Source organism: Anomalospiza imberbis, chromosome 1 (genome assembly GCF_031753505.1).
Source record: "Anomalospiza imberbis isolate Cuckoo-Finch-1a 21T00152 chromosome 1, ASM3175350v1, whole genome shotgun sequence".
Lineage (NCBI taxonomy): Eukaryota > Metazoa > Chordata > Aves > Passeriformes > Viduidae > Anomalospiza > Anomalospiza imberbis.
Genome location: NC_089681.1, coordinates 99,180,146 through 99,197,487, shown reverse-complemented (window position 1 = coordinate 99,197,487; position 17,342 = coordinate 99,180,146). Strand labels below are relative to the sequence as shown.

Below are 17,342 nucleotides of genomic sequence, written 5' to 3'. Positions count from 1 at the left end.
GCGGAGGCACACTGCTGCCAGGGACAGGTGAACCCCCTTGCCAAAAGCTTCTTCACAACCCAGCAGCGCCTACAGGTTTTCTTTTCCAGCTGCTAACATTTGTTTAGCTTTTCCTTGTGATAATCGTCACAGTTACTAAAAATCTCTGGCCTATTTACAGTGTGCAGTTACCTCCGTAAATCGACATTTCACCGTGTCAGTTTTGTCACAAATCAGTTACAGCGCTGCTCGCAGGATTCAGAGCTGCCGAGGCCGCTGTGCTCCTCCACCAGAAGCAAATTACCTGGAGCAGCAGCACGGCTTTCTGCTGTGTCTGCCCGGTGTGTCCTGCACGTCTCTTGATGAGGGTGTGAGCTGCAGGTGTCCCGGTGCCGGCGGGGGCCGCACGGGTGTCCACAGGCGAGGCGAGGCCGGGGTGCATCGTGCCGGCCACAGCCGGGTACAGCCAAGCCCCTCAGCCCCGGGCAGGAAGGCGTGAGGGGAAAAGGGGAAGGAAAGGCCCTGCCAGCCCCGAAGGGAGAGGGGCAGGAGAGGCTCCGGCCGCCGGACTGCCCTGGAGAATCCCCGCCGGAGCAGGGGAACAGCGAAAGAGAGCAGGAGCGGTCAAGAGGGACTGGCACAGAGTGACCGCGCCAACCCATCCCCCTGCACCCCTGGGTAAATGATCTCCCTGTCTTTATTTTGACTCTCAAGCTCTTTTTTCCCCCCTCTCATTTTATTCTCCCTTCCATCCTGTGGAAGAGGAGGAGTGGGAGCTCGACTGGGTGAGCCTCTAGGAGGGGGTCCACCGCATTGACAAATGCTGTGTGCTTGCACTGCCTGGAATGATCTTAAATCAATTTTTACACTGAGTCACTATAAAAGATTTGATAGCTGTCTTCTCAGAGGTGTGCCGAACACTAGAAAATTAAAGCCAACACGTTCAGAAAACATGCAGCTTAGGTAGTATGATGGAGATAGTGACTTTAGACAAGCAATTAATCTGGTGACCCAAAGCTTAATAGTCAGCAGCAACTCACAGGTAAATAGGTGAGACTGATTTCAAATGGGAAACCTGTGAGTTTACCTCCCACAGTGGCACAGACACATGAAGATTAAACCCAAGTAAACACAAGACAGGGATATTTCTCACTGAAACATAAAAATGTAGTACGCAAATGAAGAGAATTTCATTTGGTAGACAACAAATTTTAGCTCTGCGGAGGCAGAATATAAAGTGACACTCCAACTAACAAGTTCATTTTAACTTGTGTCTATGCTGTTTTTCATTTAATTAATTGAAGAACTTCCATCAGGTTGAAAAGGACTAGGATCAGACCCTTGAGAGAACGATTATTTTTGAAGCATTGCAGGCACTGAAAATTATTGCAGTATTCAAAAATTTATTCTGACTGTTCTTTGGTGTTTCCACCACTATCATTCTGTTAATTATTTCTCAATCTTTTCCTGAGTGAAAACAACAAAAATTAAGAATGTATTTTTTAATTGATTTTGTTGTTGAATAGAGAACAATAATTCATATGGATCAAACTTTTAAAGGCTGGTTTAGGCAGGCATTTTCACAGAAATTGTAAGTTAGCCTTATTTAAAATTACCTCAAAGATGAAGCACAGAATTTTAGTTTATTTTAAAGATGTTTCTAAAAAGAAAAAAAATGCAAAAAGTTAATTAAATTATGTCTGTGCATTTATGACATCTATATATAGATGCCAGTTAACAGAATTTGCATCTTCCTGAAAATATGCCAAGAATGTAAGTGATTCTGGAAACCCACTTACACACAGATTTGCTAAAGTGCCATGCAAAAAGCTTTTATTAAAAAAAGATTGAAATTGCTCATATCTTAAAATAACTGTAGCACATGATGTAAAATATACTATAGTCAGTGTGATTTTTTTGAATTTCAGAAAGCAATTAAGCCCCATTCTTGGAACCCTGCTATTATGACTACCAGTGAACTATAAAATTTTCTCTTCACGGCTTTCTACTTTGTCAGAGATCATCCAGGAAATATTAGTGCTAGAGACTGACTGCACATAGAACATTTTTTAGAGGCTGACTTGTCCACCTGTATTCAAAAGACAATTCTTTATACTTTTGTGTGCAGGATGCTTGAGTCAAGAACATTAAGGTGTGCTTTGATCTGGACACATATGAGAGCTGGGCAAAACTTACAGACCACAAAATTTCCATAAAATATTTCATAAACGTTTCGGCTTGAAACTTTACAAATTCAAGCCAAACTAAGAAAGAAGATTAGTTCAGAAATAAGGTTGTTTTGATTGTTTTAAAATGGAGGAAAGTGATTTAACCCAGTCACTTACAGTGTAATACAGGCAGGTTTTGTTTGCCGAATGACACATGAACCCACCATCTCCAGCAAAGCTATCTGGATATTCTAGTGATTATGTGGGTACTTCAGTCTCCTTTATTCATCTCTTTGCACATTGTAGAAATATGTAAGTATGAATAAAAAACAGACTAGACACAATAAGTCATATGATGCTACTTCCTGGGTAAAGTGTCCCAACCACCAACATTAAACTTCTTTTTTGTTTCTCTCAGTTTTTTGGAATAATTTACATATGTGGAAAGAAAACAATTTATTTTACAAGCAGCATGTTTTTGTTAACAATTGCTGAACATCTTCTTTATTTTCTGCTCAGTGAGACAAATACACCCTTAACCTCCCAAACTAAAGCCTTTAATACAGTTTACCAATTATTTTGATTGTGTAGTTGATCAAGTAAGGTGTGGCAATGAGATTATTTACAGAATGCTATTGATAAATCTCTCCCTACCCGAATATGCAATAATGGAAAAAGCAGTTCAAAAACAGACAGCAAAAAGCTTCATATAGAAACATTTGTCCAACCAAAGCTAAACTGAAAAGATGAAAAGTTTCATTAATGGTCTTGCCTCTTACTTTATACCTTGCATTGACTTAGCCCTTGAAAGTCCTCCAGTCTGGATATCTTACATAAAGTTCTGATGGTAGGATGAGGCAAAGTTTGCAGAGGGATTTCTCAGCAGACATCTTCTTGTGAAAGTAACATGGAGCAAACAAATAAAGAAAGAGGGACCAGCCTGAAATCTTTTAATCCAACTCAATTTACCTAAAATCACACATAAAAATTGCTTTTATCTGCTAGGTCAGAGTTGAGCCATTGAAAACTGAAAGCTAAAAACATTGTAAGCAAGGGCAGTTGTACTTACTAAAATCACTCCAGAGAGTAATGGTCTTTGTGTGCTATGCTGGAAGACATGAAATAGATTTTGGGTTTTTTTAATGTTTATATTAGAGCCTGTAACATTAGGGTCAAGGCAGATGTGCAACCCAGCCCTTGGCTAAGATTTTATTCACTGCACACATGCTGAACAGAAATAAATGTGCAGCTGTCAGTTCTATGATTTCTTAGTGAATTTGTTTTAGCTCTGTTCAGCACAGTAGGTACATTTATTTGGTATGGTTTGTTCATTATTTACGTTTCTCAAGACCATCTAGGCAAACTCAGATATAGTTTCCATAGCTACCATCTGTACATTACTAAAACTCTGCCCTGACCCAGGCACAAATGCTTCTTTTCAATATCTTTGGGCTTTCAAGTGGCAGGTTTTCATTGATTCTTCCAAATTCAGAAAACCTGACTTTCAGTATGTATTCATGAAGTTTTGCAGGCCACATATTGCAGTTTACACAAAATATTGACACTTCATTTGAAGTAAAGAAGCAGAAAAAAACCCCATATGAATGGAAGTTTTATCCCAGTCTAAGCAAGCCTTGCATACAACAAAGACTTCCAAAAGTGAACTGCTACATATCAAGAACCTGGAAAAAAGCACAACCAAATCTAGAGAAACACAAATGTTTTACTCAGGAATAATGGACTGCCAGGCAATGCATGAGGTATCATAGACTTTACTAGCTAAAATCAAAAAACTTTTCTGTGGTGTACCCAGAATCATCCTTGCACACAAACAAGTTCCAAAAGGTCACATCTTCAAAGTTTTTAAGGTGAGAAGCACAGGGAAGCTGATCTTTATTTGGAAACAGGGTAGCATTTGTGACACCTAAACTGTTTCAATGCACCTTGGGCTGCAATCCAAAGCTACTAAACTATGACCACAAACCACAGCACATCTAGGAGATTGCGTCATAGCAAGAGTCTATTTTTAAGAACATGAGGTATTGAAAGGAACATAAATGTCCTTTGTATTTTCCAACTATGTCTTTCAATGACTTACCAGTTCTATCTAGAGCAATCACACAAGAATGTAGCAATACAAAGTATATCATACAATCAAGATTTATTTAATATAATGCCAGAAACAAACTCCAAACAATCATGCATTCTTTCAGCTAATCTTTTCATTCACATTACTCTTACATAAATCTCTGAATATTGTGTCTTAAAGAAAAATGGTTTTTAAGCTCCCAGTTTACAAACTTTTACAATTTTTGTTATAAAAAATAATTAAGTTGAATATGGGAAAAGAAACTGCCTCCAAAGAAGACCTCTGCTAATGCAAGCTGATTGTTTAATCCCACTCAGAAAGCAATTCAAACTCTAATGAGTTGGATTTGGCCTGAATCTTGCTGCTAACATTAAAAGACAATTCCAGAACACTATTAGCAGAATACTCTTACCATCAGAGGAAGATTTTCCAACCTAAATTTAGTCAGTTAATACCTTTTTTTCCTGCATCAACACTGTCCTTGAGCTTAAGCACCCCTTCTCTGACCTTAGAATTCATCTCTGCCATGCTTTTATAAAGGTCCATTACACATTTTCCTCCAGCCTTCAGTTTATGAGGTTAACAACAAACTCTCTAATTTCTTTCCTTAAGGTTTCTTTTTGATTCCTACATCGATCCTACTCATAACAATGGAGATTTTGATTGCAACAATTCAATAATATTGTAGTTAAGACCAAGCTATAAATGAACAGAAGCATAAGTGTAGGCTCTGAAACTCCATTTGGACAGCCAAGAGGTTCAAAACTGAAAAATACACAAATAGATCCCAAATTGAATCGAGCTTGCTTGGGTGGGTTATGATGAATTTTAAAAGAAAACGGTAATATTGCACCCATATTTTACACAATCTTTACTGCAAAACCAAAATGGATAACAATATCTTGGGGTTTATTATTAAATTTCCTTTAATATTGAACACATCTTTATTTTTCATAGAGGTTACTGTAATTTACAGACTTTCTACAAACTTGAAAAAGGACAGGAAATGAGGGGCAGGATTTCTATAGTTTTTGACCTCTCTACTGTAATAGTTCCAGCATCTGAATTACATCATTGTACCAAGAAAAGGGTGAAAAAAATAAAATGGAAAGGCAATGAGGGGTAATCTTGCACTGAAGTCTGTTGCTTTGGCTTTGCCCTGAAACTCTTCTAAGAAAACACCATATCTGAACTCCATCTATTTTCATGTGACATTCTTCCACACATCAAGCCTCACAGAAACCCCTTGCTAGACTCAGGCCAAATGAACAGTAGAAGTGCAGCCCAGTGAAGACCTGAGATATGGAGTAGTGTAGCTCAAGAGAAAACATGGGGAAGACAGACTGTTATGAGTGGTTCTTTCTCAGAATCAATTATTTTTGTGTTTTCTCTAAATAACACATAGATACTGTAGCACAGCACTATTTCCAAACTTAAACTTCATTTGCTTATGCAGGAAGATGAGGGATGACAGCTCTGTGCTGCCTGGCAGGGTGTAAACCTGATATGGTGGGAGAGGACCATGTGATATTGTACAGAAGACAAAGACTCTGCTCAATACAGTAGAAACAATGTGACTGAGAACATTTCAATAAAGATATTACTTGCTTAATAGCTTTCCCCTTTGGTTTACCCAGCAAGCAGCCCTCCAGGAGTCCTTTCTGAGTCACCATATTCTTCTCATTGCAGCTCATGGATGAGTTGAGTTGAAGGAGAAAACTAACACAGAGGCATGTCAGCTGTTCTGGTCTACAGTGTTGACAGACTTTCTGTGGCTTCTTTGATACCTCCATTGATTATTCTTTAAGAACTTGCATTTATAAGAAGCAGCATAGAAAAAGTGTCAAAGAGGAAAGAAAGGTGAAAAGGGGGAAAGAAAGAGACAAGGAAACTTTTAACAACAGTAAGATTAGAAAAGAGATGTTGTCAGACAGGAGTTAAACTAAAACCAAGCAGAAGTAGAGCAGTTTTTGAGGGCTTTGCTTTGCTAAAGAAGCAAAAAATAAAAACAAAAGAAATTTTATCATTAGACAAGTGTTACTGTGGTGGTAGTAAATTTATTTTTGTGGATTGTTTTCATTGCAGAAAAGCTTAAACTTTTTTCTAAAAAAACTCATTTGTTTTCATTTTGAAGTGACAGCTTTGTTTAGAAAATTGCCGACGTTCAAAAAAAAAAAAAATTAAAGGCTTGACTAGATAAAAAGTTTTGCTTTTTCTCGCTTCCCTGTTTCTCCTGCCACAATTTAGAAAAAAAAAATCTACACAAGTTAGTTTGAAACAAAACATTTCCCCATTTTGGCTAAAAAACAGAAAACAAAACAGAACTGTATCAAATAAATCAAGTACGAGGTAAAAATAATAATCAGTCTTCCTTCCTTCCTTCCTGCCTTCCTTCCTTCCTTCCTTCCTTGCTTCCTTCCTTCCTTCCTTCCTTCCTTCCTTCCCTCCCTCCCTCCCTCCCTCCCTCCCTCCTTCTCTTTCTCTCTTTCTCTTTTAGAGCAAGAAAGGCAAGAGAGCAAAAAAAAAAAAAAAAAAAAAAAAAACTGTCTGCATAGTCCTTTGTATTTTTCTTGCATTTCTAGTCTTTTTTTTCCATGGTAGTTGCACTGCAAGAAGGGCACCATGTCATGCTGTTTTCCAGCTGCCTAAAAGCTAAAGTGTTGCTTGTGTTTTGTCACCATGAATTATCCCATCAAGCAACACACAATTGATCAAGTACTGAAAAAAAATCTTAACTGCACCTTTGCCCTTGTTCCACTTATATTGTTTGTGTCATTCAGTGATCATTAACTTCTCAAAGTGTGGGCAAAATTTTGCTTTGCAATCCAGAGAATAAAAAGGAACGGGAAACAAGTGAAACAGTCGACGTATTTTATAACATTATAATTTCTTACTACTTTTCTACTTAATGGCTAATTTTGTTCATGTGTACACCTACGTGCTTGAGTTGTGAAATTCAGCAGAAGCCTTATATTGACTGTACTTCTCCATCACCTTTATGAGGTACACCAGCCAACTGCCAGTTAATAATTTCTTAACATCATGTCCACCTACTTAATTTATAAAATACAGAGTTATTTAGTACTTGCATAAAGCATGTGCAGGAGACTTTAGCTTAAAGGTCTGACACACATGAAAACATCCTTGATTCTTGCTACTCCTTTTCTAATCTTGAAACTAAATTCAGATCTGAATTCAGCTGTTACTTGCTGTGAGAACTAAAGTTCCACCCCATGACACTTTATGGTAGAAATTATTTTGAATACCTGATATCAAATGTTGGCCCCGTTGTTTATTTATGTGTACATATGTATGTATAGGATATAACCCTATATGAGATTTTATGATAATAATATACCTTATCTTTGTCTAAAGGATATATTGACCTCTCTCTATTTTCTACGAAGATCTCTGCTCATGCCTTGGCAATAAGTGGCAAATCAAGTATGGAGACAGGAGATCTCTTGGGTTACTGAATTGAAAAGAGAATGTAATATCTGTTCAGATGATCCTTATGTTCTCTGGAGATCTATTTAATGACTGATTTTTAACACCATGGTGAAGAAAACAGGACATACTTGATGGTTTTTGGCTAATTGTGTTTGATGGTTCTTGTAGGTGTACCTGCTTCCTGCTGTTTCATGAAAAGAAGGAAATGCTCAGGAAATGCTACAGGGGCAGAAAGTCCCACCCCCACTCCCTTCAAACAAGGAAAGATACATAAAACCCTGATTTTAGCTAGATATTATATGTTAATCCCCTATCTTATCAGCAGTGATCTCACTACACAACAATAGCTCATCTCAGTGAATTATCTCTCAAAATGCAGCCAAAATTGCACAAATTCTTACTAAGTGTTCCTGAACAAGGGAAAAAAATTTAAAACGTAAAATTATTGTGTCTTGTTACACATTAGGAAAATACACATCTGAGATTCCCCTTCTTCCTCCTTCCTGAATGATTTTTAAATGGCTTTCCTCGTCACAGCTGAGCTGGAAAGTTAAACTTTTATTCTTTCCTGAGCAGTTACTCAGCCTCACATCTAACTGAAAAATTAAGACTTTGAGTGCAGCTGGATTGAGAGAAACCCTGCTGAAACATTTAACTGAAGTACTGCTCTTTTCTGGAATCCAGAACTTTCCTGTAAGACCATAAAGAAGATTAAATCCTTACTCCATTTTAACAGAGAGAGCGTTGCCATTGAATTCTCACTGATTTCAAAGTTACTTGAATACCATCCTGAAAGTCTTCGATATACATACAAATATCTACTGCTTTGCTCTATGTTCTCTTGAGCAGCTCCCTTAACACCACAGCAAGAAACACAGCACAGAAAACCAAATTGCAGAAGACAAAACTGTTACATTATTTAACCCTTCAAATTGCAAACAAGCCTACTGAAGAAAAGATCCACTGGAGTAGAAAGGAGATGTGAAAGATCAAAAAAATTAGTGGGTTTTTTTTAGCGCTGTATTAATACTTAGATGTATCAATCTTCATTAGAATATCTGTGCAAGTCTGCATATTCACAGTGCAAGAAAATACTGTCTCATAAGAGGCTAGTAAAAGCAAAATACTTTAAAAAAGGTCAAAAGAAAATAGAAGAAAGGTGGGACTAAGCAAGGTTATCCCCATTGTCAAAATGGAAGTCCAAGATTTCAAGTGATGCTCTGATTTGCACAAAATAACCCAATTTTAGATTGGCAGAAGTAAAAACAAAACCAAATTTTAATGGTTAATGCATTCAAATCCTAATAGTTAATCCTAAAAATATTTTCTCAATATTCCCCTTAAAATAGTTTACACAAATAAATATATATTTTAAATCACATTAGCACCAAATGTGAACATGAGAGTAAAAAACATTCATTACAGTAGTTTCAGGATTTTGTTTAATTATATTGTAAGGTCTGTACTACCTGGACTCCTTGGTATGAAACAAAAAAAAATTGCTTTACCTTTAGCATTCCTATAGCTAGTAAATTATCATTAAGTGTTAATAATTCTTCTTATTTGTGATTATATGCAAGAATGAGAAACTGGGTATTGAGGTATGACCCATACTTAATGGAGAATTCCTAATGTATGTTCAGCATAGCAATTAATTGAAAACTCTACTTTCTTCCAAGTCTGTCTAAATTCTTTGCAATTTTAGGGAATGGAGTATGTTGCCATCACCCATGACAAGAGCTAGACAGATTAAACTGAGCAGTGCACAGGGAACACTGCACAGCTGGGCAATTCCTTATCTATACAGCTGCATATCTGAAAGAGCCTTATGAAAACCTGGTTGTCTTACTTCAAGCTTGTCTGCATGCTGGGCTAACAGGCAGCAAACATTGACACTCACAAAGCATATATATGATTGCACACATACCAATATTCATTACAGTACACTGAAGACTTTTTAGCTTAATGGATACATTTCTTTTTCAGACTTCCTTTTTTCCTTTTCAACTGCTTGTTCTAACCGATTTGCTGCCACTAACAGCAGAATTCAACCACCTGTTCTTTCTTCACAGTCAACCTTCAAAATCAATATCTTAGGATAATTTCTTTTTCTTCCTCTGCTAGTTTTTCACAGAATAGAAATAGGTTTGCAACACCAGCATACAAAGTTCAGTTAAGTTTGCTATTGGAATTGTTTTTCAGCAGCAGCATCGTTTAGACACTGTACAAGCTTAAAACCACAACTGATGTTTAAATTCAAATACTGTTTCTTCATTTCTCTAGAGAAACTGTTTCAAAATGTAGCTTCATTTCAGAAGCCATAGCAAAAGGTTGTTCATCCTAAATAATCATAGGAAATAAGTACAAGTACAAACTAGAAAGCATGTGGATATATGTAAAAAGAAATGGAATACAATAAAGTAAACAGGTCTACTGGATTTTAATTAATGGTCACTTAAAACCCGATTACTCTTCAAATCCATCAATAAAAATCCGTTGAGTAAAAGTCCTGTGAGTATTTTTTTTTCTCTGATCTAATTCAATATCTGAGAAATCAGTATCTGTAGGGGATGGATTCATGACTTAGGGCAAATGTTATGCATTTAGAAACCAATTAGCTTCCTACCAGGTATGCCCTCAGCAACAAACAGGAAAGAATTTTGGAGAAAACAACATTAAAACGACATTAAATCTCATAACATCTCTCTGAAGTGAACATTCCTACATCTGATTTTCAGTCAGAAATTAGACAGGATCTTCAAGGTAACACCGAATGCCTACTGGTATTTAGAGCATAGGTCCTATATACTCTATTTACAAAACTGTCCTTTCACTGCCTGAAACGTTTCTATAGTGTACCAAATCTCTTAGAACAGAGTTTAACATTCACATACGATTTAGTACCAGGATTCTCTTGTTGTCAGGCCTGGAGAAATGTATGCATAGCTTTATTGCCTGTGATATACCACACAAATCACTTACTCTATTTGTTCTTTATCTTGCTTACATCCGAAGCTCTCTAAAATGAGGGAGAATGTGGGACTAGCCTGAATATGAATCACTGAAAATTTCAAGTTAAAAACCAAACACATGAATTGGTGCAACTTGAGAGGCAGAGTACTTCCTGGAAGAGGGAGAAATGAACAAAAAAAGTGTGAACTTCTCAAGTGTCACTTTCTCCAACACCTCTTTAACAGTATCTAGAGTAACTTTTGGTTCAGAGACTGCTTTATGTCAGTAGTTCTGTGTGTACATGTGCATGAGCACACAAAAAAGACTCAACTCAGTCTGTGCTATAGCTAAGTTTCTATCCAATAATAGAAGGTTCATCTACGGGCAATGCTTTAGCCTATGTAATAATTTATATTGCATAAACATTACAACTTGAAGCAATTCAAACTCCCACTTCAATTAGAAACACACTTCCACTTGTCATCATTTTTTTCTGTTTGTCTGCATCAGATACACATTGGTTATCTAGTATATCTATTATGAAGACATCAATAAAAACTTGCATTACAAAGGAACAGCAACAGCTTTTGATTAAATAGTAAATTAATTTTGGTTCACCATATAAAAAAATCTTATACTTCCTTCAAAAAAGAAACAGTAGGTGAATGCAAAAAAAAAATCATAACTACTTAAGAGAACTGGAGAAAATTAGCATATGCTACTAATGGTTGTTATGCTTTGGAGCCCTACACTAAAGTGGCAGGAAAATTCTGTCACACATTAAGTTAGAATCTTAGAATTTTTTAGATTGAAAAAGACCTGTGAGATCTTTAAGGTCATTGAGTCCAACTGTTAATCCATCACTGCCAAATCCACCACTAGATCAAGTCCCTAAGTGACACATCTATATATCTTCTAAATACCTCCAGAGACAGTGACTCAACTACTTCCCAAGCAGCCTATTCCAGTGTTTGACAATCTTTTAAATGAAGAATTTACTGGTAATATCCAATCTAAACCTCACCTGGTACAATCTGAGGACATTTCCTCTTGTCCTATCACTTGTTACTTGGGTCCAGTGACCAACCCCACCTGGCTACACCCTCCTTTCAGGTAGTTGCAGAGAGCAAGAAGGTCTCCCATGAAACACCTTTTCTCTGGAATAAACAATCCCAACTCCCTTAGATGCTTCTTGCAGTATGGGATACAAAACTGAACACAAGATTCAAGGCATAGCCTCATCAGCATCAAGTACAGAGGGACGATCAGTGCCCCAGTCCTCCTGACTGCACTGTTGCTGATTCAGGCCACAATGCCATCAGTCTTCTTGAGCACACTACTGGCTCATGTTCAGCTGCTCTTGACCAGCACCCCCAGGTCTTTTCTGCCAGGCAGCTTTCCAGCCACTCTGTCCCAAGCCTGCAAGGGGTTATGACCCAAGTGCAAGACTTGGAAATTGGTCATGTTGAATCTCATCCAACTCCCCTCAGCCTATCAATCCAGCCTGTCCAGATGCCTCTGCAGAGCCCTCCTAACCTCCAGCAGATCAACATTCCCACCCAGCTTGTCATCTGCAAAACAATTGAGGAGGTACTCCCTTGCATGTAAGCGTGCGCTTCATGACTGCAATAAATCATAAAGCATTCTATCCTGTAGTATTGATTGCTGCTAAGAATGCTATAAAATGTATTTTAAAGATAAAAGTCATGATCCTAACCTTAGTGGTCTGCCACACTGAGGCTCATGCTAAACTTTGTATCTAAGAAAACCACATTCTCTAAAGAAAGGAAATGACACTCAATATTGAACATTTGAAATGTTTGGAGTGCTCTTTTTAAGAGTCCAGCCCAAGTTTTCTAACCCAGACTAAACTTAGAATCCTAAAATATAAGCACAGAGAATCACAGACTGTGCAAACTCCTCTTTGAGCAGGCCAGACAAGCCAGCATAGGTGCTACTGTCTGGATTAGCTAATGTATTCTGACTCTCAGCTTATAAACCTCCTAAACCAAGAACACTACATGATTTTTGGACCAACTCAGTTTTTGCTTTGCCTGTTCTTGTAGGCATCACTCTATCCCTACTCCAGTTATACACAAGTACTCTCGCTTTCAAACAAAAACCTGAAGACAATTACTTAGTCTGTATACCAGAGGATGTCACTGCCGTTTAAACACTCACTTTTTTCTATTCTCCTCTGAATTGAGGAGGAAAAAGAATGATGTAAATTCCTAGAGTCAGATGCTGAGACACATGACATAGAAAAGACACCCTCTTCTTGACTTTCCTTCTCCCACAAAGATGTGCACGAAGAAGAGAACAATAAAGGTTGTGCAAGAAGAAATTGATTTCCATAAGCTTTTCTATGATTTTTAACTGAAGTGTGTAACTCTTTATGAACCATGGGTCAGGCACTTTGTTTTTCCTTTTTTTTTTTTTTTCTTTTTTAAATTGTTGTGAATTCACATAGTTTATAGAGTAAAAAGGGACAGTCTTTGTAGTCCTACTCTTGCCAGGAAAGGGAAGAATAGAGAAATTTACCAGGTTGGAGCAAAGATCTGACTAGGCTAGTGTCCTTCTGCTGTCAGTGTCCTTAAGTTGAGGTAGAGTGGGATTATTTTTCTTTGCTCTATGAATCACTATATTTCTATCCACACTGAATTTAATCGGCTGTTTTATTGACCAGTCATTCAGTCTTGTTGGATCCTTCTGAAATTCTTCTGTCAGTCTTGTTCTGCATACCCCAATTAACTGTCAGCAGCCTGTCATCTCCCAGCTCACCCCTTTTTCAGGTCAGCTAATTTTTTCCCTGAAAATTCATCCACACAAGGCAAATTTCATGAAAAATCACAAGAGGTGCAAACTACCCAATTCACTGTTAACCTGTCTTTTCACAAACCTAACCTTTCAGCTAGATACTGATTAGCAAAAGCAGCATGGCTGAGGCAATAGCAACAGAGTTTTGAAAGGTGCAAAATAAAACACTCAAGCCATTATCCAGCAGTCTGGCAATCAAATTATGTTGCTAAGCTACTCAATGAGCCATACTTTCCCATTTATAAGCAGTGAGTCAAATAAATAGGTTTAAATAAGGAGAAGTGCACTGGAAGAGGAACAAAACATTTTGGAAATGGATTAGGAAAACCTAAACAATCCCATAGGCAATATTGCCTTTCTCCCAGAATACGCCAGCAATAGCCTCTATGCTGAAACTGCTGAAATAACTCCCTGTCCAGCTGCAGCACTATTTCATGTCCAAAACTGCAATGAATGGGCAGATTAGTCTGATGTCCTTAACAGCACATTGTCTTTTTCTGGCTGCTCTGGCCTCTCACAGCTTTACAGAGAGAGTGCTTTGCTCTGGAACTCTCGAGGAGTATATCCCTTAGACCAGCTCCCCTGAAGGTCAAGTCCTCCACCAATATGGGTTTATACTGTGTTTCCCAAGAGTCCGGTAAGTGCACTTTCCATCAGCACCCACTAGCCAGGCAGTGCTTCCTTATTCTTAGGCTCATGTTAAGTAGTCATAGAAAGGTTTTCTGTTATAGAGAAGACACTCATAGCTAACAACAAATTCTTAAGTAAGCTTTCCTTTAATTTCTTTGTTTGAGGAAATAATTACCTCAAAGGATCCAAGTAATTTTTCATAATTATAATGAAATATATGGCATTTCTCTTTATTAGAAACTATAGAAAATCATTGTTTTTATAAATATTAGAATGCAGTAATCCAATTATTCCATTCACAATTGTTTGGTGATAGAAAGCTGTTGCTTTCTCTTCAGTCCTTAGACATGTCACATGCAGACACATGTTCTGCTGTCCATAAAGACCTAGCAACAAAAAAACCCAAAACAAATAAACAAAAGATACTGCCAAAACACCCCATCATAGAGATAGGCCCATTAATACATTGTTATGGAAGCAGCAATAGTTAAGACTGTAGCAATAAACACAACCTGATATGACTTTCATGCTTGTATCCTTTTTAGTCCACAGATGCAGACTCTTGTCCTGGTGCACAACTTTGTTATTGGTCTAAGTATAGATGTGCTTTCACCAACTATATTACCCTAATTCAGCACCCACTAACCTGGGTAACAATGTGGAGGACTTAAAAAAAACTCTACCAACAACAAATATCCCAACCAAACAAATTACCAAAACAAAAATAGAATATACAAACCCATGAAAATTCAGTAATCACCAAGCGGAGAAGACCTGATGGCCAGTGGCAGGTGACTAGACAAATTCAAATTATATTTACAAACTGACTGTGCAGTTCTAATACATAGCTGTGAAAATTACACTGCTTCTACTATCCTAAGCCATTTCTTTTTTCCCTGACCAGCAGATACGTTTGTGGGGAAGCTTTATGTGAATTCACAGTGGTTGGATATTCTCAGAAGAGGTCAATGACCTGTAACATCCAGCTTCAACTGGGAATCAGACTGATACAGCTTTAAAACATAGCACAAAGTGAATGTCCTCAGGCAGGCCCTCTCCCTCCTAAGACACAAATGATTCCCTCCAGCTAGGTTGTCCCAAAAGCCCAGTGGGGATTTTATCCTATTTAGGAGAACAGCTGTAACATGAGAAAGGAGGGAAATATTTATCCTTTTTAATTAAGAAAGATAATTATTTCCATTATGTTGGTGGACCTCCCACATAGCATAGTGCTGGGTTCACTTCTAATACTCTTGGTTAGATAATAGCCAAAAACCAGCAGCCATGTGTACTGAAAGATCAAAACATAAAAGCAAACTATATTCTTTTGCAACATTAGCCTCTGAATATGTGAGAGGGTACAAATCTTAGCAACTAATGACTCAGAATTTAAAATTAAGGAAAAGAGATGGAATTCTTGCACAATTTGTTGGCAAACAGTGAAGGCTGTAAGTGAATACCATTTGCTACTGTTTACCGCAACAGGTGGAGTTAGTGCATTTTCTGGATTTTTCCTTTTTGCAGCTACTTTTGCAGCTACTACTTTACAATGCAGCTGTATTAAAGTAGAATTTTGCAGTTTAATTCTTTGGAGATTTTGGAGATTTTTGCAGTTTGTTGGATGGTTTCAATTAAAGGACATACTATGGAGGTTTCAAAATTACACAGGCAAATGTCAATTGGAAAATTCTGCTTTTTTCTCCTCTGAAATTTAGAATTTAATACCATTTCAAGATCTGGAAAACCTCTTTTTTGGTTTTCCATTTTAAAAAAATATAGCCAAAAGGCAATGAATGCAATCAGAACTGAGGAGGGTAAAGAAAAAGAGCATTGTATTTGCCAGGATCTCTAGAAGTCTGTTTTAAAGCTAAGTTGAAACAGGAAGGGAGCTTTCATTTCAAATAGTGCTTTAAAGTGAAGGATCCCTTCCAAATGCTATTACTGAGCAGATCCTATTGTGATGGTAATGACATGTTGCGTGGGAAGTAGTGGTTTTACTTGGATGCAAAGGGAAAAAGCATTGCCATGATTGATGTACCATATGAGGGTCAAACCACATAATCACTTACTCTCACACTGCCCAGTGTAGTGGGATTGATTATTTAAGAATCTACTATTTCTGAAGTTTATTTTTTTACTATGATAATTTCATTGTAGTGATGAAAATAGTTCGCAAATCAAATGCATTGTTTCTTTAGATGACATCATTAATATTTAATTTACTTTTCACTGATGTGCAACAACTTCCACTAAATGTGTTTGCAGCTATCATATCACAGTTGTGGGTGGTCTTGTTCAGGTGAAGCATAAGTCATTGGATAATTCAGAACTTCTCAAAATGTTATGCAAAGAGAAAGTTAAAAGCAACTAATGATGAAACTCAAATTTATCAGCACTTACTACTCACATTTCAGTGTCCAATGTTGAGGATTAACCACTGGTTTAAGCTCATATATAAAAAGGGTAGCATCTTGGAAAAGCACTTGGCAGGAGTAGCATGAAATAAACCCTAGAAAACCTTTTTATCTGGTTTTGGTTTTTTCCCTTTTAATAAATTATTATAAATGCATTCATTCCCCTAATGCATATTTTAGAACTAGCTTCTGCACTAATGAGTTCAGGAGAACTAGTGATGATTTCAATGAATGCAGGATAAAATCCTTATCTCTGATTCAGTCGGCTTGTACTTGATGAAACATCCAGTTCTGTATACAAAGTCAATGACAGAATGTGCTTAAAATGCTTTATTTGAGTGAGAAGATATCGGATTGTGCTCAGGTTGTTGTATTGTAGAACCAGAAATCTCGGGGACAACTGGTTAGGTGTCCCCCAGGAGGCCTGCCCTGTATCACACATACTTACCCCTTTCTCCTTAGCTGAGGGAACCTCCAAGACTAACTGAGTCTACTACTTAACTCTGCATCAGCTTTCAACCTCAAGTAAAGAGCATCAAGAAATTTTCCGAAGTTTTTCACCAAAATGCACAAAAAAACAAATACAAGCACTTTTTTAAAAGTCAGAGAACCTTCCTCTCTTTTTCATTTGTTCAGTAGGTGTTAGAATTTGCATTAATATATCTATGATTTTGAATTCAGTAATGCAAACACATCTGATGCTTGATCATCCACAATTTTTCATGAATTTGACTAGTCATTGTATAATTTGACCAGCCACTAATTCAAAAATTAGTGGCTTAGATGTGTTCCCACTGCTTTGTTTCGCTTCTCCCATGCCACTTCCTATGTAAAATGAAACGT

At 37.3% G+C, this 17,342-nt stretch overlaps 1 long non-coding RNA gene across 1 annotated transcript in view; it reads right to left on the bottom strand.

Annotated features, from left to right (window-relative positions):
* Positions 1-584, bottom strand: part of LOC137480711 (uncharacterized) — a 76,011-nt gene extending 75,427 nt beyond the window's left edge. The window contains exon 1 of the long non-coding RNA XR_011003052.1: positions 26-584. This is a non-coding gene — a long non-coding RNA (uncharacterized lncRNA). The remainder of the gene's footprint in view (positions 1-25) is intronic.
* Between the last annotated feature and the right edge of the window lie 16,758 nt (positions 585-17,342).